Source organism: Mustela erminea, chromosome 11 (genome assembly GCF_009829155.1).
Source record: "Mustela erminea isolate mMusErm1 chromosome 11, mMusErm1.Pri, whole genome shotgun sequence".
Lineage (NCBI taxonomy): Eukaryota > Metazoa > Chordata > Mammalia > Carnivora > Mustelidae > Mustela > Mustela erminea.
The window spans coordinates 16,378,999-16,404,992 of NC_045624.1; the positions used below are offsets into that span (position 1 = coordinate 16,378,999).

At 42.3% G+C, this 25,994-nt stretch overlaps 1 protein-coding gene across 4 annotated transcripts in view; it reads right to left on the reverse strand.

Moving 5' to 3' along the window:
* Window positions 1–7,306, reverse strand: part of CHRM2 (cholinergic receptor muscarinic 2) — a 145,745-nt gene extending 138,439 nt beyond the window's left edge. The window contains exons 1-3 of one of the 4 annotated variants that reach the window (XM_032305297.1): window positions 6,760–7,306; window positions 6,337–6,499; window positions 3,087–3,283 (exon numbers count right to left, since the gene is read on the reverse strand). The gene's annotated coding sequence lies outside the window, so the exon portion shown is untranslated. Of the gene's footprint in view, window positions 1–3,086; window positions 3,284–6,336; window positions 6,500–6,578; window positions 6,669–6,759 lie in introns of those variants that run through there. The other 3 variants (XM_032305298.1, XM_032305295.1, XM_032305296.1) reach the window with 3 other exon arrangements.
* Window positions 7,307–25,994: the final 18,688 nt, after the last annotated feature.

Genomic DNA, 25,994 nt, shown 5'->3' on the forward strand with positions numbered 1-25,994 from the left:
TAGCATTTTCTCTGTGCCAGTCATTATCCGCTATTTATGTGTATTATCTCCTCGTGCAGTGGGGGAATATGGAAAAGGCAGAAAGGGATACAGCCTGGCAAAAAGGCTTCCGTCAGTTACGGAAGAAGAGCTCATGCGGATTTTAGAGTTTATCCTAGACAGTTGAGAAACAGTGAAGAATTTTTAACAAGACGATGACATGCTCAGATTTGCATTTTAGAAAGGTCATGCTGGCAGCGTGAGGCATAGATTGTACTAGGGAAAGACTGGAGGTGGGAGACCAGTTAGAAATGCAAGGCTCTGGTGGCAGTTCATGTGAGAGACGCTAAAGGTCTGGAAAAGTTATGTGGATGGAGAGGAGGGGAAGAATTTTAGGGAAGTTTCAGGGAGAGGCTGGACTAGGGGACACCATGGTGTGAGGAGAATTGCAGGGAGGAAAAAAAACCGACCTGCTTGTAGAGTATCAACCTCACTTCTTCCAATGTCATGTAATTTGTGACTAATAATATGTGCAGATTGGCATTACAATATAGAGTAAAACTTCCAAGTTTCTCATATAACAACTAAAAATTACATATAAAATTCTATACATCAATAAAAATATTCTCATTCTAAAGATAAAAGACTTCCATTTTGAAGTCTTTAAAGATTTAAAAATACAGAATATTCCATTAGATTGTTCTTCCAGAGATACCTCAATGAAACCTCTTTGTTTCCCACAGAAATATTTTCACAGCAATTTTAAACAGATAAGGGCATAAATATCCTAGCTTTCCCGCAAGTTTCTAGAATTCTACAGAGAAAACGGCACTCACTATGAACTTCTTCTACCAACCTTTCTGCTTAAAAAATATACTAATTACAGGTCTTTCTTGCTTTTGTCTATTTCAAATTAAAATTAGAATTGAAATTTTCTCAAAGTTTTAAAAAATGATGTTCTCGCCCTCTCCAAAGTAATGTGCTTCCTGCTACTGAACACCAGAGGGCATCATTCCGTGAAAGCCAGGATTTGGGAGAGAGGGAGAAAGAGAAGGAATTCCATGGCTAATGAAAGAAACTGATTTTTTAGTATGTACCCTTATCTACCATGAAGCATTACCATGGTAACAGCACCAGTTAAGATGATTGTATATTTAGGTCACAGTATAAAAGAAGGAGCTTGAACATGAGGGGAAAAAAGGGAAGCAAAATAAAGACAAGAATATATGAAGTGTGGAAGGAGGCAAACCAGCCAGAACCTACCTCACTCGCCCTTTGCTAATAGCTATTTCACAAAGTCATGCCTCTCAGAAGAGAGGGGGATAGTAAATTCTAACTAAAATTTAAAGTTGCCATTGGAATTCAGAACCGTTAAGTACCCGCAATCTTAATAAATTAAGAGGAACTCATCCAGCATGGCAAAATGAAGAGACCACGATACTCGAAGTTGGGAGGTGTGTGTTCTTAGGCAGCTCTTGGTGACCTGCCTTTGCTAGAAAAGCCTCTTTGCCCACTTCAGCACATATCATGAGTTAATCTAAATGATATCGACACTCTCTTTCATCCTGCGCACCAGACAAAAGGAGATCTTAGTGTAGCAAAAGGTGGAAAGAACATCTGCCAACATACCAGGTAATTTCAGTGTCCTTGTTTTCCTCTGCCAGCGGCATTCACAGATCAATCAGAACAAGCATGCTGTGCCAACTAAGAATCTAGTTAGCACCGAATCTGCCTTGCTTAGGGTTTAGGGAATCCAACAAGTATATGCAGAGCTGAATTAAAAGGATGCGGAGTGGGATGTCTGGGTGGCTCAGTCCGTTAAGCATCTGCCTTCCACTCAGGTCATGATCCCAGCGTCCTGGGATTGAGTCCTGCATTGGGCTCCTCGTTCAGTGAAGAGCCTGTTTCTTTCTCTGCCTGTGCCTGCCACTCTGCCTACTGTGTTCTCTCTCTCTCTCTGACAAATAAATAAAATCTTTTAAAAAAAATAAAAATAAAAAAAGGATGGGGGAGAATAATGCTGAACTCTGAACACCAGAGTTTTGACTTCCCCAAACAGAGGGAAAATGAATGCTGCCACTCTTCAGAGAGCCAATCAGCACAGCATAAGACAAAGACTGAAGTCCAACCGGCTTGTGTTTGCAGCTAGGGACTGCAACTTACCAGCTGTGCAATCTTGGGCCATTACCTGAGGCCTCCGAATGCCGAAAAATGGGGAAAATGACGTCTACCTCGGTAACATGACTGTTACAATGACACAACGAGAATTGATTCATCTCTTCATTCATTCAACACATATTTAAAAGCTCCTAGGATGCGCCAGACGCTATCTTCAACAGTGGGGATAAAGCACTAACAGGACAGATGATATAATAGATGAAAGGGCTTAGGACAGTGCCATCAACTTAGAACACACTCTATGAAAACTCATTTCCAAGGAAAAACAACCTCCTTCCTTTGTCCCACAGAAACCATACACACCACCACCACCATGCCCACGTGATTCAGCTAAGATTTGGGGTATGCAATTAGGACACTGGCTCTGATGCCCTGTAACAAAAGCAGTCCCAACGCCCTGCTCAATGAATGAAGTGCAGACAGGGGACGGGGAATGAGAGACAGGTATTAATAGTTGCACGGAGAATATTGACAGTGTTTGATACATAGGAGTCTGAGGAAAATGACACAGAATTCATACCATAAAATGTCCAACCAACTCAGAGATAAGTTTAAATGAAGAAAACCAGTCCTTCAAGAGAAATGTGTGACAAAATGTTTGTCAGTCTGTAGATCCTACTGAGTGAAGTGAAGAAAGATTAAGATCAGATCATGAGTCGGGTGTGATGTGAGTGGCTGTGTTGAGATAATCACTGATAGGCCTTCTGTCACAGGCACACTGCGAAGGCTGACATCAGTGACGGAGCTTGAACCCAGCACTTCGGGGGCTGTTAATGGCACACTCTCACATTCTTGTCCTCACAGATTTCTCCCCCAGTTCCTCTTCATTTCCTGTTACTCAACTGCTCCCTCTTCTTCCTCTTTTGCACCTGCCTTAACTTTGGTTACTGCTGTGGCCAGGAGAGATAAGTGTTTCCTAATCAGCCTACCTGTTTTCCTCCACTGAAGTGGGTTCCGCGCCTTTCCTGCCTTCCCTGTCAGCCAGCAGGCTGGGGACTGCTGTTTTCCTCAGACCTCAGAGGCTGCTCCTCCTTCCTGTGCCCTTGGCCCTGGGGGATGGCTGCCCTGGATTAGAATTGGGAAATGCCACCAGAAGGTACATCCAAGCTCCTGATATTGGAATTATCTGGGTAAAGAAGAGAAGGGTCACATTTGGAGTAATGTGGTTTGTAAAGGTGAAGACAGCCTCTCTCTCTGCCTCCCCGCAGAACCGAATGTGGGGACTCATTCCAAAAGGACTTTTACCTACATCTGAATGCTAGCCCCTTCCATATCTGCCCCTGAAGTTGAAAGCTGCAAATGTTTTCTTTGGGCTCCCTTGAACTTGAACTATGGTAGGGATATTCAAATCCACCTATTTTGTCACTCCAATACCTCTCCAGACACCCTGAGGCATACTTACATAAACAAATATGCATCTGTTGGGAATTTTGGGCCCCAGGACTCTCCCTCACTCCCATTCCACTTCATTCATAGAGTTTTGTTTTGTTTTGTTTTTAATTTTTTTTTTCAGTGTTCCAAGATTCGTTGTTTATGCACCACATTCATAGAGTTTTAAAACAGTAAGCTGACTTGGCTGGAATTTCCACACCTTTACTTTCCAGCTTTAATTGACCTAATTGTTTAGCCTAGTAAAAAATACAGAACCAAAAGACTTTGCATATCTATGAACTGCCTCAACTGGAACACATTACTAATAATAGTAATAGCAATAAAAATTCATCTGGTATTAACATATTACTTCTTGAGACCTTAGGCACCAAATCCTGCAAAGCTGCGACACTGTCAGCCCAAAATTCTTCCGTCCGTGTGACAAATCTCTGAAGTCCACTTTCTAAGTTGTAACCCAATACATTTCCCAATGTGAAACTGTCTTCTGGCCAAATCATCTGGTTTACTTCTATGATCATCAGTTCCTTGTTATTATCATCCAAGTAAGACACGCACACATGCCTAATTGCAGCTTCTAAAGTGTACCGTCATCATTATTTGCTTATCAGTAAAAATGTAATCTCCCTGCCATATGCTTTCCAATACAATGTATATACATGCAGACTGCCCACAGAATAGAATGCAGGGCCTTTGCCAGAGGATGCCAGGCTGAGCATCAAGGGGAGTTTACGAGCTGCCTCACTTCCAGAGTCCTCTTAAGTCCAGTAATCCAGAAGAGCCAGGAGTGAAGTCAGATTCTGGTTACCCAAGGATATGGCCATTTGGACTTCCCTGGTCTGACAGGAGAAAGGCTGCCCGCTGTGGCTGGGCTCTGGCCTGAGGCATGCCCCTAGTAGAGGCCTGGGTGCCCCAGCCTCCTGCCCCTTAAAGCTGAGCACACACTGCGGGAGTCAGAACTCCCTGGTCTTTTCCTCAGAGACTCCTCACCCTCACTCCACTCCACCCCCCAAATCGAGTTTTCCCCAAGCCATTCCTGTCACCCCATGGTACCCCTCTCCAGTCTGGATGGCTCCCCTCTCCTCTAGCCCTGACCTCTGCATGGCCCTGGCAGTGGCCAGGGCTGCAGGTTGCCCCCACTGCGGAGCAGGGGCAGCATGCCAGAGCGCGGGCCGTGTGGGGTAGAGCGTGGGGGCCTGTGTTTGTGCTGCTGGCTGCGTGTACTCGGGGATGGACAAACCACACGCCCAGCTGCTACGTACCCACTGCCACCCAGCGCTAGGGAAAAGAGCAAGAAACGCAAAAACAAACGAGAGAGAGAGAGCGGAAAGGGAAATAGAAAGTCAGTGTGGGGAATTCTGAAGCTCAAGGACTGCGAGGCTCCGGCTCCGGCTGGGCTTGCAGCGCCTGGTCAGGCAGACTCAGAACCCTCCTGTGACTGAGGCCACAGACATACCGTGGCCGTGAACTGACATAAGGACACAGGAGAGCGGTTTGGGTGAGCTATCAGCAGGCAGCTCTGCTTGCCTTAGGCAGTTACCTCTATTTCTCTGCTCTCCTGCTTCTCTGCACCAACAGACTCCCACAGATACTTCCATTCAGGCAACAGCCTTGGTCTCCTGGCCTAGGGCTGGTGGCTCCATGGACCCTAGCATGGACGATTTTGCGGCTCAAAGCAGCCTGGAGGGCCGCGATGGGAACGAGGGCAGAGAAAGGGATGGGGACCCTGGAGGAGAACTGAGGCAGTGGGAGCGTGCTGCTCTCTGGGTCAGTAATTCAGGGGAAACTTCCCTTCTTGAAAGCTCTCCCAGGGACCCTCCTCCACCCCGCGAGGGGCCCAGGGGCACGGGGCAGAGCGTACAGGTGGGATTTCTGCACGATCCACCTTGGACTTGGACCGCACCTCCTGGGTTCCGCGAGCTACAAGTTAACTGCGATCACCCAGGTCCGCAGGTGCGGATGACGAGGGGCACTGTAGGTGCAGCGGCCCCTAACTGCGACCCCGTGCCCCACCTACGTGGCCCAGGGCCCACGGTGAGGTGGGGGTCGGGGAAGCCCTGGCATGATCCCGGATCTCGCAGGCTTTGGGCTGGGACAGTACCCCCAAGCCCAGGCGGACTGCTGACTTGGTGTGTGGGACCGAAGTGGCATGCGGTTGCAGGAGGCTTCCCCCTTCTTCTGTTCTGGGATCTTTTTCTCATTCTTATAACATCCCCCCTACCCCCCGCCCCGCCGCTCCTTGACCCAGGTCCTCCGACCGCAGCACCCAGCCTCCTCCAACGGACCCAGCGGCGGCACCCAAGGGACTGCTCAGAAGGCGGAGCCAGGGGACCGTGCGGGGCCGGGGCGAGCCGGGCCTCCACCCCAAACGCTCGGGAGAAGTGGCCAGACCCCCAGCAGGAAGGAGCGTGAGGGACAGGAAAGGGCAAAGCTCTCCTCGTCCCTCCCCTGACAGCATCTTGGGGAGGGGGCGAGCACGCTGGAAGGGGAGCGCGGAACCGCAGGCGCGGCTTGCGGGCTGCCTCCGCCACATTCCGCCGGACTCAGGGACCCGCGGAATCGCGCCCCCGCCTCGCGCTTTGCCTCGTTTGCCCCCTCCTTCCAAACCCGCCATCACTTGCCTTCAGCCCTCCAAGCCCCAGCAGTCAAAGTTTCCGTCTGAGAACCTGCACTTGTGGAGGGCTATCTCCCAATTTCCCAGTCCCCGACCCCTTCACGCCGGGTTCTGGGGACTGGGAGGGACCGTGCCGTGCCAGGGTCGCTGAGAACTGGGCAGCGCGGCGCCCTTACCTGCGGCCGGTGTAGCTCAGCTGCCTCCCGGGACTGCGATTTCCTTGGTGAAGGCTGGCAGGAACGAAGAGCCCTTCGCAGGTTCGGGGCTGAGTGGCCCCGGGAACGGGCTGCGCACCGCTCAGAGTCCGAAGCCAGCCGCCAGCTCCTTTTCTCCCTTGATCTTGCAAGAAAAAAGGCAAAGATTAGTTGGTGCCGCGACACCCGGAGGGGTGGGGCGGGGAGGCGGGGTGAGAGCGGACCCAAAGGATCGGACGAGAACTGCGGGGCTCGGGCGCGCGCGGGCAGAGTCGCGCACCCCACACCGGTCCCGGTCACTTGGCGTGTCTGGAACCCCTTCGCGGTTTAGGCTGGAGTGAAACTGACGCTGCCCCCGCCCTCCACACCAAACCACCACAGGCGAGGCAGAAAGGACTTTCAAACCTGGCTTTGAGGAAGAAGGCGAGCCTGGAGAACATAACAGAACCAAGACCTGGATGCACCCGCGGGCTGGGCGGGATTCATTTCTTCACCAAAGTGCTTGGGGAAGTAGTAATTAGTGTGGGGGCAACACCTACTTCAGTGCCTCCAGCGATGTCCTAGTGGGATCTGCGGTTTCAAGGCTCTTAGCCAACCCGCAGGCTGGCGTGTGTGTGTGTGTGTGTGTGTGTGTGTGTGTGTGTGTGTGTGTGTGAGACCGCGCGCGCCCGAGTGTGTGTGTGTGTGTGTGTGCTTGCGTGTGTCTGTTAGTGTGTGTGTGCGCGCACGGTGGCTCGATCCCTGGAGCGGGTCTCTGCGCCCTGGCGCCTTTGGTATAGCAGAAGACCGTGTCTGTTCCTGCGTGTATGTTCCATTAGCTGCAATGGGCGGACAATTTCTGGAGAGAACATTTACAATTTTCTTCCAATATGACAGGATTAGTTGCTGTTGAAGGCGCTCCTCCAATGAAATCTCCTCTGCTCTCTGATTTGGCGGTTCTTCTGAGCAAATATGACAGCCTTTTCTCCAGGCTCCTTTCCGCTTCTCCACGTCCATCCCCAGAGCCCAGCTCTCCATCTGCAATTTCTACACCAGAACCTTTACCATTACCACCACCACCCAGTCCCATTCCTGCAAGTACACGATTGCTATAGAGGTGACATGACACATTGGGAAGAACACAGTGTTGCTTCTAAATTGCCGAAGATGCTTAAGCTTCAGTTTTTCCAGGTGGGAAAATGTTAGAATAAATCCACTGTGCTTTGTAAACACGTAATCATGCTGAACTATTTACAGATTGTTTATTTCTTTGGGATATTGGCAAATGTGTTACAGAGAGAGGTAAATTTTTTTTCTTCTAATTTTAAGCATGGTCTAGAGTCCATGTTTTCTTCAACTAGTAGGCATTACATTACGAAGTAACTTCATGGAATTGGGGGTCTCCATGAAAATAATTAAGATGCAAACTTCTTGTGTTGCAACAGCCTTAGGTTTTACATCTTCATAGAAATTCCTTCCAAGAAGACTACTTAACTATTTTTAGATACTAAACCATTTGATAAAGGCACAATGTTATGATTCTAAAGCATAGCTGAGAATGAGACTTTCTTTTGGGAAAAGTAGATGTGTATATGAAGATAACATGGATTTTTACCTTTCACAATCAAATGAAAAGCAATGAAAACTTAAACTGAATAACACAGAATTAGATACATCACCTCTTGCATCACAAAGACAAAGAACAAGCTGGTTTAATATATCTGATACGATTCAGTTGAATTCTTGATGCCCAGGTTTTGCTCGGTATCAAAGAGCATGTGGAATAGCAAAAGTTAGTGTCCCTTTTCTTTGTAAGCGTTCAGTCTTATTAGTTAGGAAAGACACTCCTATGAGACACCCATGTAGCAGCTGACAATCAACATGATAGATAATACAGCAATATAAATTCACTGAGAAAGGGAAATCCTATACTGAAAAGTTTTTGCCTGTTAAGTCAGGGTCAACACCAAGCAGGATGTGGCATAAACTCAATTTTACTAGATTGAAGTCATCCTGGAATAATGCATTATCACCCCATGGTTTACCTTCAGCTTCCATATCCTTACATCCTGCCATCACCAAAAGATTCTAAGATACTTGTTAGGAAATCAAGACAGCTTTGTCCAATCCTGGTCCCAGCCTCCCCAAGCATTTGGTCCATGACATTAACAATCTGAGGTGGTCACTCCCTCTCCTTTAGCAGCTGTTTTAAAAATGAATTCACATTCTCCTTCCTTACTCCATTATTTCTTTTAAACCCCCCCAAAACCCAAGGAGTTGCTCAAATCTTTTTGAACCACCTGCCAGTACAACCTCCCCTCCAACACAAACACAAGCGAAAGCAGAAATGTAAAGCGGAATGGATCCCTGACCAGTAATGGAGAAGAAAACTCAGCGATCTGTTACTAATTTATTCTTTCGTGTCATTAATGCCTTCTTGTATAAATAAGACTACACATTCCAAAAAAAGCTGTACAAGCAAAAAGCCAATGAAAGCTAACAAATAGTTTCTTAAACTTGAATAAAACAGTCTGTGAATAACTGAACTACTACTGTGTTCAAAGGAAGTCACTATACTTACTCATGGCCTTTTGGAAACGAGCTTCAAATGCAAGCAGCATTTTTGCCAAACAATCAGCAATGATGTCCATTTTCTTCCTCTAGGTCATCACTGGAGACACTCTGTTTTATGTATATTTATAGTTGTGCCACTCACTGTGCGATTTTGGAAAAATTATTTAATTGCCTGTAAAAGGGAAATAGTGAAAGTGGTATCTCCTGGGGTTGTTTTAACGAATAGAATTAATTCATGTAAAATTTTCAGCCTGTTATATAGCAAATGAGCTATAACTGTAAGACTGTTGGGATTTAAAAACATAGATTCTTGGACCATAGCTCTGACCTACTGAATCAGAATACTTAAGAATGAGTCTTGCCAGTGGGAACCATACTGCTCATCAACACCCTGCAGTAAGTAAGCATCTTAAACATAGTCCATCATAACACAGATTCTTTTCCCTTCTAGTTTCTCTTTCTTTACAAGGGAAGATCATGTGTATTCTAAGCATTTTACTTTTTTTTTAAGCCAGTTCCCTAAGATAAAAGAGTACACCCCAATTTCAGCATACAGCTTTTACATTTATTAGTAAGTCATGGTGTGGAACATTTTCAAAAGTGCTTTTTAAAGACTTTGTAGAATGTACCTACATGTTCTCCTTTATCTACATGGCTATTTTCCACCTCAAAGAACACTAATAAATTAGTAATTTCCATTTGTGAAGCCAAACTTCATTACCTACATCCTCATGAAGCTAGTTTTAGGCATGGGTTGAAGAGCTCTGCTGCCTGAAAGGGATGACTTTGAATCTTTGACAAAGCTCCCTTTTGATTAAGACTGTGAATAAGGTCACTACTAACGCTGAGGAGACAGAGAATGGCATGTCTCATTCCTGGGAAGGTGGTGCATATTTTATCGTGGCACGTTGATTTCAGTGCAGTAATAATTAGGGTTCAGTAATTAGATGCACAAATCAGCACTCTATCATCCTAAGTGGATTAAGAGGGTAACAAGTTCAACTCAAGTGATTTCCCACCAGGTACGGCAGCCATAAAATTTTCTTAATTTTCTGCTTTCAAAGAACTAAGAAAGAAAATGAAGGTGAAAACTTGGCCTCCATGGGGAAATGGACCAAGTGCAGGAGAGCCTGCCTCCTTCACCTGCCACTCACACAAAGCCTTCAAGAGTGGAACAAGGAAGGCACAGCATTTATCAGCAGGAGATCTGGGAACTGCAGGCTGACTTGGCTAATATCTGCCAAAGGAACTTTTCTATTCCTTGACCTCAGTGTGAAACACAACAACTCTGCATTAAAAGTGACCCTCCACTAGATGACAATCACAGCTTACAATGGGTTCTTCAGTGTCCCTCACTGTTTTGAAATCTTAATATCAGCCCCATAAAAGACACACTATTCTTCTGAGTTTTTTGTTTTCCATATAAACCTTCTTGGAGTAATCAAAATGCTTCTATTCTTTAGCTAGAAAAGATGATCTCTTTTTCTCCCAGAAAATCCTAAGCTTTTTTCTCCCCCCACCCCCCGACCCTGCAATAGGAGTTTCCACATACAAATGCATTCTGATGTACAGTGTTTGTGGAGAGTCTAACAAACAAATAGCTTGGCTATTTTTTTTTCCTTTTCCTTTTTTCTTGAAGTTTGGTCACAGCTGTACTAGCAGGGATGGTGTTATCTATAGCCTGAAAACTTTAACTGCTGCCGAGTCTAAAATATTTAAAATACAGTACAGAGCTCTTTTTCAAGCAGGGAATGCGAAGAAGGAGGGGTAGGGTACGGTACACTGCCCTGTAAAATGTTAAGAGCTGCAATGGTGATGAATCAGTGTTAAGCATGCAAGAGAAAAAGGCCACTGGGATGCATGTTTACTTAGAGAAGCATTCAGCGTATGTGCATTCCTCCTACCAGGAGGTAATGCTGAGATCCTTTTTGGAGGTAACCTCTAACACAAAGAGAACTGAAATGTTTCAACTGCCTTCTACCTCAGGGTATATTTTGACAAACAGCTTAAGCTTCCTCCTTCCACAGCCTAAGCTGGATGCTGGTGTCTAAGGCGGAGATAAGATTCTAGAACACAAGTGCAAAGTGAAACTTTTATCAGACGCTTCTCTGTGTATGGGGCTCCAAATTACTTGAATCCATAGCCCATTATGCAGGAAAGGGTAGTGTAGGAATACTCAAAATCCTTTTACTCTGTGAAGAAACCTAATTTCCTAGAATTTAATTTAATTCTTAATTTATGTGAACTCATGGGAATTCACATAATTTCTCAGATCATATACTTCACCCTGTTCTTAAGCTAGAAGGGTCTTTCGAGGGAAGGGTGGAAATGCTAACCATTCAAAAAAATGATATCCTGGAGCCCCCAAAGCACAGGACAGCCTTCTCACGAAATGTGATTTACCCTCTATTTAAGGAGAGTGACTGAGATCACTGTCATGCAGAAAGCAGAGGTTTGCCAAACAAGACTCAAACTGACTATGTTTGATAATATCATTCCATACAGACCTTTTCACTCTTTTTTTTTTTTTTCTGGTCATTTTATTTATTTATTTTTATGTAGATTCAATTAGCCAACATATAGTACATTATTAGATTTCAAATGTAGTGTTCAATAATTCATCAGTTGCATCTAATACCCTCTGCTCGTCACATCACATGCCATCCTTTGCGCCCATCATCCAATTATCCCATCCTCCTCCCCCACCTCCCCTCTGGCAACTCTGAATTTGTCTCCTAGAGTTAAGAGTCTCTCATGGTTTGTCTCCTTCTCTGATGATCTCCTGTTCAGTTTTCCCTCCCTTCCCCATGATCCTGGGCACTGTTTATTATATTCCACATATGAGTGAAACCATATAATTATTTTTCTCTGATTGATTTATTTTGCTCAGCATAATGCCAATTTACATAGATGTGGATGGAACTGGAGGGTATTACAGAGCTTTTCACTTTAAAAACACTTTTACTAGCACGCCCAAAAAGGAAACAATCAACAAGGCAGCCTACAAAATGGGAAAAGATATGTACAAATGCCATATCTGATAAAAGGCTAGTATCCAAAATCTATAAAGAACTTACCAAACTCAACACCCCAAAAAACAAATAATCCAGTTAAGAAATGGACAGAAAACATGAATAGACACTTTTCCAAAGAAGACACCCAGATGGATAGCAGACATATGAAAAGATGCTCAATGTCACTCATCATCAGGGCAATACAAATCAAAACCATGATGAAATACCACCTCACACCTGTCCTGAATGACTAAAATTAACAACACAGGAAACAACAGGTATTGGTGAGGACGTGGAGAAAGGGGAAACTTCTTGCACTGTTGGTGAGAATACAAAGTGGTGCAACCATTGTGGAAAAGAGTATGGGGGAGGTTCCTCAAAAAGTTAAAAATAGAACTACTCTACAATGCAGCCATTGTACTACTAGGTATTTACCTGAAGGATACAAAAATACAGACTTGAAAGGGTACATGCACCCCAATGTTTACAGCAGCATTATCAACAATAGCCAAACAATGAAAAGAGCCCAAATGTCCATCAACTGAGGAATGGATAAAGAGGAGGTGAGAAATACACACATATATACATAATATGGATGTATATATGTGTATACATATATGTGTATAAATAATGGAATACTACTGAGCCATCTAAAAGAATGAAATTTTGCCATTTGCAATGACATAGATGAAGTTAGAGAGTATCACACTAAGTGAAATGAGTCAGAGAAAGACAAATACCATGATTTTACTCATATGTGGAATTAAGAAACAGAACAGACAAATGTATGGGAAAGAAGAATAAAAGAAAAGAGAGGGCAACAAATCATAAGAGATTCTTAACAACAGAGAACAGAGTTGATAGAGGGAGATGGGTGGTGGATGGGCTAGATGGGTGATGGGTGATGGGTAGTAAAGAGGGTACTTGTGATCAGCACTGGGTATTATATATAAGTGATGAATTAATGAATTCTACTTCTCAAACCAATACTGTACTGTATGTTAAGTAACTAGAATTTAAACAAAAATTTAAAAAGCAAACAACCCCCCCAAAACTAGCGCACCCAAAGAAGCATCCCTAAAGTACTCCTTGATTTCTGGGCCTAATGAGGTGGGTCCTGGACACTTTGTCTCTTCTTTCTCATTTATTCAGCAAGATCCCTGGGTTTGGGACTTAAGGGCTTCATTTATAAATCGCATAGGCAGTACTGTATAAATCCCTACTGAAAGGAATGAGGTAAGGTCCCAGGCAAAGTCAATGTACATGCTACATTCCTACATTGCTTTTAGTGACAAATATCTTCCTAGAAAGCGAGTTAATTTAAAAAGCATGCCAAATGAACATGTATCGGTAATCACTGAAGTTCTTCAATAACAACCAGTGAAAATCTAACCTCAAAGATCCGCAGCTGACACAATGTGCTCTCCTTTTATTGATGCCAGGATACAGAGTATATAGATTCTCCTATTTGACAGTAATCCCCTGGAAATGTTCCTTTCTTGAACAAGTTTCATGTAAACAAGCTAAGCAATTATGTAAAGCAATACTGGGAAAGCATTATTAAAACTTAAGACATACATTAATGACCCATGAAAGGAACTGAATATGCCACCCCCCAACTATGCCTCTTTGACATATTATTTTGAGCTGGTTATTTTTAAGGAATAGGAGATACACAAGTTCTGAAAACTGAGAAGCTGCCTTTTTAAAAATCTTTCTTTTTTTTTTTTTAAGATTTTATTTACTTATTTATTTGAGAAAAAGAGAGCTAGAATGAAAGAGGGAGAGAGAAGGGAGGGGCAGGGAGAGAGGGAGAGAGAAATCTAAAGCAGACTCGGCATTCAGCATGGAGTCCCAGACGGGGCTTGATCTCAGGACCTTGAGATCATGACCTGAGCAGAAATCAAGACTTGGAGGCTCAACTGACTGAACCACCCATGCACCCCATTAAAGTTAGCTTTGGTAAGAGGCATTTATGGGGGAAATCTCCATTTATAAAGGTGTCTCCTTTCTGTAACAGGAAGAGAAGGATGACAAAATCTCTGGAAACTCTTATCAATGGAGAAAGTGAGGACTTAAATCTGCATCAGACCTGACCCTCACTTACTGTTTTTCTGGGTAACTTCCCGTAACTGCCTTCATTTCTCTTCACCCAGTATCTTCGTCTTTAGCTTGAGATGTTATTAAAAAAAAAAACAAAAAAAACAGAAAACAAGGTGACAGCCTTGAAGAGGTGGGCCATTACAGGAGAGTTACTCAGTTTTCCTGGGTCTCTCCCATATTCTAGAGGTATAATGTTAGTAAACTTTTGCTTGTTTTTCTCCTATTATTATTTTTTTTTATTATTGGGGGGTCTCAGCCAAGAACCTAGAAGGGTGGAGGGAACATTATATTTCCTCCCCTACACCATCTACCAAAACCTTGGGTTCATGCTTTACAGTATGCAGGAAGACAAATGTAACTAAAAGTCATGGGATTCCATGCCTAATTTCCAAAGGTAATTAATGGAGATACCTAGAATAGGACGGGAACACCTCTACACACTCTTTGTCCAGGAAACTATATTCTAGGGTTTACTTTCAATTCCAAAGTAACTCTTTGTTTCCTTTTACTAATTTGTTTTCTTTTATGTTTTGGATGTAATGAGGTGATTACAAAGTCACTTAGCAATGAGTGCCCCTGGCACATGGACATTTCTGTAAGAGAAAAAAACATTTCTTGAGAAGAAAACTCTTAGTCATGGCTGTTACAGCTCATTATAATTATATTAACAGCATTAGGATGATGGTCATGTTACTTCAAACTGGAATGTGGTCCCTGTTCATGGAATGGACTCAAAGGAATGGAACCCTGTTATAAGCCATAGTTCATACCTCCAGCCTGTAGAATGATACTAGGCTTATCCCAGAGAATGTTCTCTCAGGCATTTATATGTCTTGCCCTGAGCTGGCTCAGAGTGATGGGTGACAGAATGAAAACTGGGAGAAAATGTACATTTTCAAGGTGAAAGTGGGATTATGCCACCCAGTATCCAAGAAGAATAGTGTTCTGTAGGAAGCTTCTTCATCATCATCTCAGAAGCAGAGATCGTGTGGACAATACTAGGAAAGTGAAGAAGATGGAAAGTTGTTAAAACAGAAATAGGAGATTTGCTTTTAGGGCCAAAACATAGGAAAGATAGGATCCAAAACTCTCCACACAGCAAAGCAAGGTTTAGGTTCACAACTTATCAGGTATGTGATCTCAGACAAAAATGCTTAGTCCTTATCCATCTCAGTTCCCTCATATGTAAACAATGTGTAGATTCTGCCCCAGAGTCGTGATGATCAAAAGACATCATATCTGTGAAAAGCACTTTGTAAAATGTGAATTATTACTAACTGACTAACTATGTAATTAAACTGTGATTCAAATGACTGATTTCTTTTCTCCTTGACCAATTCTAACTCCCTTCAGGCAAGTATTTCCTTCTTAATTAAAAATAATGTCTACTTAAGAAAATATTAACCAATATGTGGCTGGGGACAGGGAAAGTTTGGGGTATCATGTTAATATTGTGCATTCAAATCACACCAGAAAAGAATATATGTGAATTCTTACCAGAAAAATGAAGGAGTCATTGGTGCCTCCTTTTGTTCACATTCTTGGTCTCATCAATTCCTGGTTTGGAATACTGAATCTAGATACCCCTTGTCCTTATATGGCTCTCAAAAAATAAAGATAAATTTTCTGTTCTGAAAAGAAGATGTTCTAGGGCCTGTCCTGCCTTGCATCAAACACAGAATTCCAAGGTTTCCTTTGCTCTGGCTTCTAAAATTGTAAGTAGTGATACCTGTTCACTTTAGGAATGAGTTTCTAATCTAGACCATAAGTACTTTATGATAGTAAAATGCTATAGACTAACTCTTTATGAATCTACACATTTATAAAAGAAACTGACTTCCTCAAATTCACAAATGTTTGTTTTTTTTTTTTTTTTCCCCACAAATGTTTTCTCATTCCAAGCCTATTTGCTTTTAAATATTGTCTCACGCCCAACTGCTGCCCTGTTCTTACACATCCTATAGATTGGCTTGAGATTCACCAGAGAATCTAGGCCCCAAATCTCTACTTCCTAATGCTTCTGAGTAAAGTTTAGACTTGGACTCCCTCTTAAATGTATATATTTCTGATCTGAACCATGCTCTTCCTATCTCTTTTAAACCTAACATTTCCTGCAAATCAGGGTGTGGTCACTACAGCTGAGCTATAGGCACAGCAGACCTTTCCCCCAGTAACCAAGTCAGCTTTCTTTAACCATATTCAGTCTCAACTGTATTCAATGCGGTTAACTGATCACAACTTGAAAACTCTGGGGAACGTTTCTCGGGATACTACCATACTAATATGATAATGATTCTCAGCAAGGATTTTTTTTTTTTTTAAGATTTTTACTTATTTATTTGACAGAGATCACAAGTAGGCAGAGAGGCAAGCAGAGAGAGAGGAAGGGAAGCAGGCTCCCTGCTGAGCAGAGAGCCCCATGCGGGGCTTGATCCCAGGACCCTGAGATCATGACCTGAGCCAGGCAGAGGCTTAACCCACTGAGCCATCCAGGTGCCCCCTCAGGGAGGAATTTTAAAACTCAAGTTAAAATAGGAGTTATCTTTGGCACTGGGCTTATTACTTTTGGCCAAAACACTAATAAGCATATTAACACAAATACATTACTTATACTTCATTAAAAATAATCACAACACATTAAACACATGTCTCACTATGCCTGTTTAGTGATAATGACTTACTCTGAAATGTGAGAATTGGCAAAATGTTGTATTTCATTCTCCCTCCTCTTGAGAAGTTCTGATTGTTTTCTGATTGTCGTTCTAATCTGGAGCTGTCACTGGTGAATTTAACTTGTGACCTAAAAGGAAAGCACTGGATTAACAGACTAATGAAAACAGAGAAATAGGAATAAATTCTAAAAATGACTGCAGTGGCTGGAAAGAGATTACAGTGGACAGAGGGAATATGGGAAGAAATTGTGAAAAAGGCACTTCTTCAGATATTCACCATCTAAAAAAGACAACTAGTAACTAGCTGTTATAATGTGTTACCCATATGGGTGCACACAACACACGGCCTTGGCCTCGGGAGGAAGGCAAAATACGCTGTCAGGAAAGGGCAATGGGACACTGCTATTCTGGGCTCCTTTGCTAAACGGCTGCACCCTACAGCTTGGCTCTCACGCTGAAACCTGAAAGTTCTCAGCTCCTCCAATGCAGCTTATAAACCCATTTCACTGAGCTCTTAAGGTAATTAAGTAGCAAAAACCAAAAACAGTCCTGAAAAGCCTTCCGCGTCTTTCTCTCTGCTCATTTCTTTCTTTCCCTTTGCTCCCTTTCTCCCTGGTGCGATGACAATTCTGGGGGCCTCTTTTAGAAGCCTGATGCCACAGAGGAAAGAACTTACTCAAGACACTTGGGGTATGGTGACGGCGGGGAGGAGAGAGCTCAAAGTGTGGAGCCACCTAGTTGCTCAGGAGAAGGGTCAGAGTCTAATACTCAAAACTAGCATGCCACTGGGTCTCTCAAAATGGATCCATGGTGAACCAGAAAAATTAATCTCAGTGTTTTATTAAAGATATAAATAGCATCTCCTATGCCAGTGTTAAACAAAGCACAGTAGCAATAGGGAAGCAATGTTTTGGGAGCATTTCTATGTGACTGTGTATAAACACGCAGAGTATTTGTTTAGCTTTCAATTCGCCCTGAAGAATAAAAGTGACCTTCTAGTATAGATAATACTTCATATGCAATTCCAAACAACACGAATTTGCAGATGAATGGTTCTTTTGGAGTAGATCTTCAGTCTCCATTCACCTTCTCCTATGTTTGCTCCTATCGCTGCAAATGTTTATGTATTTCCTTAATAGTGACCATCTTGACTCACTTAAAAATAACTTGCCAAACATTTGTCTATTTATGTGTGGTGAGATCAGCAAATGGCAAACTTCAGCCTCTCACAAAAAGGATGATGTAGTCTGTACACAGCACTGCCCTACTGCAATGGAATAAACTGGGTGAATGTGCACCCGGCCACATCTGGGAACATCAGTCCCTTGGAAGGAGGTCACGGAAGCAATGGGATACCAGTGCACCATCTATGCAGAGGAATGACCAACATCCTTTGGCGAACATCAAAGGATGACCTCATCCTGTATTTCTTAATTAACTCAGTATTGTAAATTTATGATTTTTTGCTTTATTAATTTAAAAACAAATGTTAACTACCTGATAGATTTGTTCCAAAATCTATTACCAAATAACCTGGCTTCCTAAGTGAAATGCAACAGTGATGTCTTAGTAGTAAGTGCTCTAGGTCCCAATCTGAATTCTTCCGGGTGACATGGCCTTGGATAGGTAATTTAATTCATCCATGTTTCATTCTCTTTATCTGCAAAATGGCAGTGTGCCCATTAAGCAATTCCAGGTGATTTTAAAAATATTTTAGTACTTTAAGACTCATTATATTTTGAGAAACCAGCTATTCGTAACAGTCCTTTGGTTAACTTTATGATGATTTTTGTAATCTTTAATATTTATACACGCATGCTAAGTTTGTTAGGCAGAAAAATGCCTCCCCCTCCAAGATATCCACATTCTAAACTCTGGAATATATGAATCTGTTCCTATACATGGCCAAAATATTTAAATGGCAAATGTAATTAAAGTTGTTAATCTACTGACCTTAATTTAAGATAGATTATCCTACATTATTCAGTTGGGCCCCATGCTACACAAGTGTCCTTAAGACTCAGTATCAGAGTAATGTGATGTGACAAGGACTTGACTGGCCACTGTTGGCTCTTAAGATGGGAGGGGCCAAGGGGTGCCTGGGTGGCTCAGTGGGTTGGGCCTCTGCCTTCGGCTCAGGTCATGATCTCAGGGTCCTGGGAACAAGTCCCACATTGCGCTCTCTGCTCAGCTGGGAGCCTGCTTCCCTCTCTTTCTCTCTCTCTCTCTCTGCCTGCCTCTCTGCCTACTTGAGATCTCTCTCTGTCCAATAAATAAAATCTTTAAGAAAAAAAAAAAAAGGAAGGGGCCATGAGACAAGGGATGAAGGAAGGCTGCCGAAACTGGAAAATGCAAGAAAGCAGATTCTCTCTTAGAAACTCCGGAAGCAATGTAGCCCTCCTGACACCCTGGCTGTAGCCTAGTAAGATTCATTGTTGGTACTTCTGAACTACCAAATGATAAGATAATAATTTCACACTGTTTTTGTTTTTTTTTAAAAGATTTTATTTATTTATCAGAGAGAGAGAGGGAGAGAGAGCGAGCACAGGCAGACAGAATGGCAGGCAGAGGCAGAGGGAGAAGCAGGCTCCCCACTGAGCAAGGAGCCTGATGTGGGACTCGATCCCAGGACGCTGGGATCATGACCTGAGCCGAAGGCAGCTGCTTAACCAACTGAGCCACCCAGGCGTCCCAATTTTACACTGTTTTAAGCCAAGTGTAGGATAATTTGTTATGACAGCCAAAGGAAACTAATATGCCAAGATTCCAGTAATGTCACAGTGATTTAGATATCATAGGCTCAACATTAATGTAGCTTATCTGAATTTCCAGGTGAGTCCTCATGTTAGTGGTAATATCATTATGCCAAGTATTGCACCCAAAAGTCTCAGTCAAGTATACTGGCCACAATAATTTTCTTAAGGTGAGAGTGGGGGGGGAGGTGCAAAAGGTTTGAAGAGGCAGTTTACTGATATTAAATGTTCAGCACTTAGGACACTTCAACCTACTTACTAGTTTTGAGTTAGCACCTTGGAAAGAGAACAGGATACATTTTTCTACAGCAGATGATGAGGATAGGCCCAAATGGTCAATTATTCTGTGGTGTCAGTCTCTGTCGAGATCTCTGAGGCTTGGGAAGTGACTAGACTGATCTTAACCTGCGAAGGAATTATAAAGTTCCCTCCATTTTGGAGTAGCTCTTTGACTTACCATCAAACTCCTTCATCTGAATTTTGGCAAAGCCAGTTGAAACCAAAATGTCGGGTTTTCCCTGATCCAGTGCTATAGATCACATGTAGTGTCTGTGAATTTTCATGTTTTTATTGCTTTCCTATGTGTTTTCACATGCTAGTCTCAGTCTCTGCCTTGAATCTCAAAGTCCTTGCTTATAACCTGTCTTTATAGTCCTGCAATGCTCTTGACCTAGAATAAAGGCAAACTGAGCTCACTACTAAAAGGCTTGGATAGAAGGTATGGGGAAAAAAAAGCCACCACAGATTATGCACATTCATTCATTTAATAAACAATATTTACTGCCTACTATAAGCTATGTATGGTTCTATATGCTAGAGCGAAAGGGTGACCAAGGCAAAATTTTGCTTTCATGGGTATCTTGTAGGAGAAGCAGGCAATAAACTGGAAAAAAAGTGTGTGTGTGTGTGTATAAAACAATTAGAGTTACTATAAAATACAAAAGCAAGTAAAGAGACTAGTCTAGATCAGATATTATGCACTTTGCTAAATAATTATAGTTCTCCTTCCTTACTGACACAAATTTTGGTAGGGTAGTCTCATGTGATCAGTTTTACTAGTGATGCATGGGTGGCACTGACAGGACTCAAAGCTGAGCATTCACCAGTATAAGAACCTCCAGGGCTGTCCTTCCCTCTGATACAGCAACTGGCAACATTCGAGATGGTAGAAACTCCATACTTTGGGTCCCCGAATGACTCCTGCTAACCACACTGGATATATAATGGGGCTGTGAAATAAAACTTTGTTGTTTTATGCCACAAATATATTACTTTCCCTCTACAACAATTTATGCTATTCTGACTGATGAAAACAGTCAAGGAAGGCATGACACTACAGAGCTGAAACTTCATCAGAGACACAACTGGTGATAAATGAGCAGCAGTGTTGGGCTAAGGATATTACTGAAAGCGGAAAGTGCTCCTGTGAAGGTCTGGAGACATGCTTACACCAGGCTCTAATACGGCGCTGTGTACCTCTTGAAGCAGGCCTGGACATGGATCACAACTCTGGACAATGCCAGTTTTTTTTTTTTTTCTTTACTCTGTTTCTTATCTAATCATTTCTATTTACATACTAATACTTATTTTGAAAAACATAGTAGATGTTTGAACCCATATCTTTAATTCTTAGCAATCTAATCCCAGAAATATAGGTAAGGACCTAACTTACTTCCTATCCATACAATTTTCTATTCTAGTCATTTTTTTGGTAGTACCTTCATACCCTAGCCCAAGTTATTCTTGTAAATTTCTTTGTAACCCTGGGGAGAGGTTTAGGAGCCCATGCAGCCTCTGAATCACTGAAATATCATTTTTTACCCATTCATTTATTAAATAAATACTTTCTAAGCAACTACAATATGCCAGTTTCTGGGCAAACCACAAATACAATGGTGAACAAAGAACTTGCAGTGCAGAGCAGGAGATAAATATTAAGCAAGCAATCCCACAAACTCATTGCAAAGTGACAACAACTCTGACAAATGTAATAGAATAAAGGTCATGTTGCTCTGAGAGCCCAACAGGGGGATCTGAATCCTCCAACACTGTCAGAGAAGGCTTGCCTGAGAAGGGAAAGCTTGAGTTAACATCTCACGGATGCAGGAGGAATGAATCAGGTAAGGGACCAAATGTTTGTTGGGAAAATGAAACCACAGGTCAAATGTTCTGTGGTAGGAGAGAACGAGGAGGGTAGAAAAAACTAAAGAGAAATCCATAGGGAAGAAATGAGGTGTATGGGATGCCTTTGTTGAGAGGTGATGAACCGGGTAGGCATCGAGGAGGCAAGCTATGCATGAAATATAGTCATCTTTAAGAACTCTGTGTCTTTATAATGAAGGTAGTGGGAAGCCACTAGAGAAGTCAAACGGGTTTGAGAAAAGATGACTATAATCAAATGTGTTTAAAAATGTGCTGGCCTCGGGGCGCCTGGGTGGCTCAGTTGGTTAAAGCCTCTGCCTTCAGCTCAGGTCATGATCCCAGGGTCCTGGGATCGAGTCCCGCATCAGGCTCTCTGCTCAGCAGGGAAGCTGATTGCTCCTTTCTCTCTGCCTGCCTCTCTGCCTACTTGTGATCTCTGTCAAATAAATAAATAAATAAAATCTTAAAAAAAAAGGTGCTGTCCTCATTGAGGAGAATGGATTGGAGGAAAGCCAGAATCAATGGGGATAGGCTGACATGGCCATTGCCCAAGACCAATGAACAGATGATGGCAACTTTGATGGCACCGTGGTGGGAAAGAGAGAAAAGTGGTGAACTCCAAAATATTTAACGAGGTGAATTTTATGAAATTTGGCAAGGCATGGATATGGTGGAGGAAGAGGAGGATTTTGAGATGACAGCCTGCAATCTAAGGTGGTGATGCCATTGACTAAAATTGGAAACACAGGATGAGAACAAAAGCTCTCAGAGGAGGTTTCATGGTAGGCATACTGAATTTGAAGGACCTTTCTTCATACAAACAAGAGGGAATGGCAAATAGACAGTTGAAACTACAGATCTGAGACTCAAATAAAGGTCTAAGCTAGATAATATAACTTTATGAGTCATTTGCTCCTAGGTGGTAATTGAAGCCATGGGTAAGACCGAGACTGCCTACGGAGAGATTGTGGAATGAGAAGCAGCAGGGGTGGGAAACCATGGAAGATTAGCAGAGCAAGCAAAGAAGGAGCAGAAGATGCAGAGTTAGAACCAGAGCAGGATCAGGACCAACATCAGGAAATCTGAGGTCTGTCCACCATGGTCCAGTGAAAAAATTTTAAAGAATTTCTGTCTCAATAAACAGGTTCTCCATAAAAGCATTTATTTCACAGATTAATCATGCAGTTTATCAGAACTAGAGAATGAAGGACAGTTCCTTTCTCTGAAATCAGCTACCATTCTTTTCCCCCAAGTTGTCCCAAAGTTGAGTGTTTATAAATGACAGACCTATTCTAAGAATATGACCATTGCAGTAGAGTGTCCTTAGGGAGGTGCAGGTGATTAACATCCCTGTGGGAACAGGAGACCAGACAGCCTTTCATTCTAGGATGAAAATAAAGCAATGACCTACTTGGTCAAAACACAGACTTCCACTAAATGAAGTATCTGGAACATGTCTATACGTTCCAAGCAATAAACAAACAGATACTTCCTCTGATTTACAAATAGGTGTGTGTGTGTGTGTGTGTGTATGTATGTGTGTGTGTATATATATATATATATATATATATATATATATATATAAAACTTTATGAGTCATTTGCTCCTAGGTGGTAATATATATATATATATATATTTTTTTTTTTTTTTTTTTTAAAGACCCTAACGTGTGTTTTGTGGGGGGAATTCCTCACACACTTACACGGATGCAACTTTCTTCTCCTCTCACAGACTCTGTCATCTGATTTCCAAACCAAAAGAAGGTTAACTGCATCCAATTATAAAAATTAAGGAACAGGTGCACAAACACTAAGGAGAATGGATGATTAAAAACCTAGAAAGAGTGAAAAAAAGAAAAATCAATAAAAAATCCTCCTGAGACTTCCAGAGGCAGTGATCTCTGGGGCCACAGGCAGAGCACAAAACCTTTCTTACCACAAGGGCCCTTGCAAAGTTTGCTGTGTTACAAGTTGGCTAAATATTTTTGAGTTATCCTAATAATCATGAGGTTAAATTATGCTAATTCTACTCTTTCAAAGGGCAGAAAAGCTTACGCAATCTGTAGCTTAATTTCTTTAAAGAAAAAAAAAAAACACCAATAACAGGACTTGAAGGACTAAACTTTAATCATCTTGAAAATAAACGTTTCCCAAACTCTCATTTCTATATTGAGCTAGATAAATACATAAGCACGGTAAATCAATGCATTAGCTAATAGTCTTTCCTGTCTTTAGACAATAACAGGAAGCATATTTAAACTTCATGTATCAGTTTGCTAGGACTTCCATAATAAAATACCAAAAACTAGATGGCTTAGCAAAAATTATTATCTCGTGATTCTGTAAGGCCAGACATCTGAGATCAAGATGTTGTCAGAGCTAGTTCCTTCTGAGAGCTACAAGAGAAGAATCTGTTCCAGGCTTCTTTCCTTAGCTTGTAAAAAGCCTTCTTCGGGTTCACATGACATTCTCTAGATTTGGTAAGTCTATCTCCAAATTTACTCCTTTTATTAAGACACCAGTCATATTAGATTAGGGCTCACACCAATGACCTCATTTTTACTTGTAAAGATCCTACCCAAAAAAGGCCATATTCTGAGGTGCTGGGGCTAGGGTTTCAACACATTACTTGGGAGGGGATGATACAATATAATCCATAGCATTTGATATCTGTACAAAATGAATAAGTTAATAAATTTTATTTGCTATCTGCTATTAATGTTGGTTAAAGGTATGCTCTATATAAAGTTTATTTTAGTATTGATCAGTTGCATTAAATTCACTTGCCTTATCTGCTTTGTGATCAAAAGCAGTGTTTAAAAACTAATGACTAGGGACGCCTGGGTGGCTCAGTTGGTTGGACGACTGCCTTCGGCCCAGGTCATGATCCCGGAGTCCCGGGTTCGAGTCCCACATCGGGCTCCCAGCTCCATGGGGAGTCTGCTTCTCTCTCTGACCTTCTCCTCGCTCATGCTCTCTCTCACTGTCTCTCTCTCAAATACATAAATAAAATCTTTAAAAAAAAAAAAAAGAAAAAAAAAACTAATGACTAGCCACTGTGCTCCCATATTTATCACGGTCAGCCTGGTGCTCTATTCTTCCATAAATATCACCTTCTCTAATCCTCTTGGAACCTTCTTGGGGACATGGACCATATATTGATAATCTAAGTATACAGGTTGCATCTAGCATTGTGCTTTGTACATGATCCATTATTAACAAAGCATTTTTTTGAGGTGAATTGAATTGAAATATTAGTTGCGATAATAAATCTGTGAAGTCACTACAGAACTGTATGAAGTTAATTGACTCATAGAGGAGATTGCCTTAGTCTCGTTCACCAAGTTCTAATTAAATAAGGTAATGAAAAATTGACAAATGGTAGCTCGATTAGACCAATTTTATCTATTTTGTTCTCTGGACATTCATCAGCTTTGCAATCCAGGAATGAGTTTAATGAATGAGGATGGATCAGAATTCTGGTCCCATCTCTAAAACAGTGAACCCAAGCATCTGACTGCCCAGCTGTTTTCAAGAGTCAGTCCAGCAGCATCTTGTACCTGGCCAGTGAGTTTGGCACATTTAAAATTAATTATACCTGACAGAATTTTCCTCAAGACCACATGGGATTCACTGAAATGAGAGAAAGAGTGTGAATATACGTAAGTTGTATTAAGATTCTACACTGTTTACTAATTTGTATTTAGGTTCTGGTGTCATTTTTAGGTGATTCAGGTCTCAATTTGAATAACACCTTTTTGAAGATACTTTCCTGATCACACAATCCGAAGATTCCTCTGTACCGCCTTCATTTTCTATCACTTACCCTTTTAGACGTTTTCTTGCTAGCGCTGACCACTATTGAATAGAATAATCTATACTTTTGTTTACCATGTGCTGCTCCATGTCCCCCCCCCCCCCCTCCACCTGATATAAACTCCGTGACAGCAGGTGCCTAGTCATTCTTACTTACTGGTATCTTGCTTATCAGGTCTGCCTATAGTAGGCAGATGCCTATGCAACGTTTGGGGAGTATGACTCTGCATGACTCCTCCGCTGTCCCAATACCAGTTCTCCGATCTCACCTCTTACCAATGTGCTATTCATGCCACTTAAGGCTCAGTCGTTTCTTCGCTGTTCTTCAAATACATCAACCACCATGTCCTGCCTCAGAGCCTTTGCAGGTACCTTCCCCTCTACTTGGAATATTCTGGCCACAGAAATCTGCATGCTTTATGCTTTCACCTCTTTCAAATCTCTTCTCAATGTATCCTAGTGCTTTTTCTGGATAGAAGCTCCCTCCTCCCTGAGGCTTTAATGCCTCACCTTGCCTTATTTTTCTCCATGGTCCACACAGTCCCAGCTGACAGGGCATACATTTATTTCCCATACTGGATTTCTGTG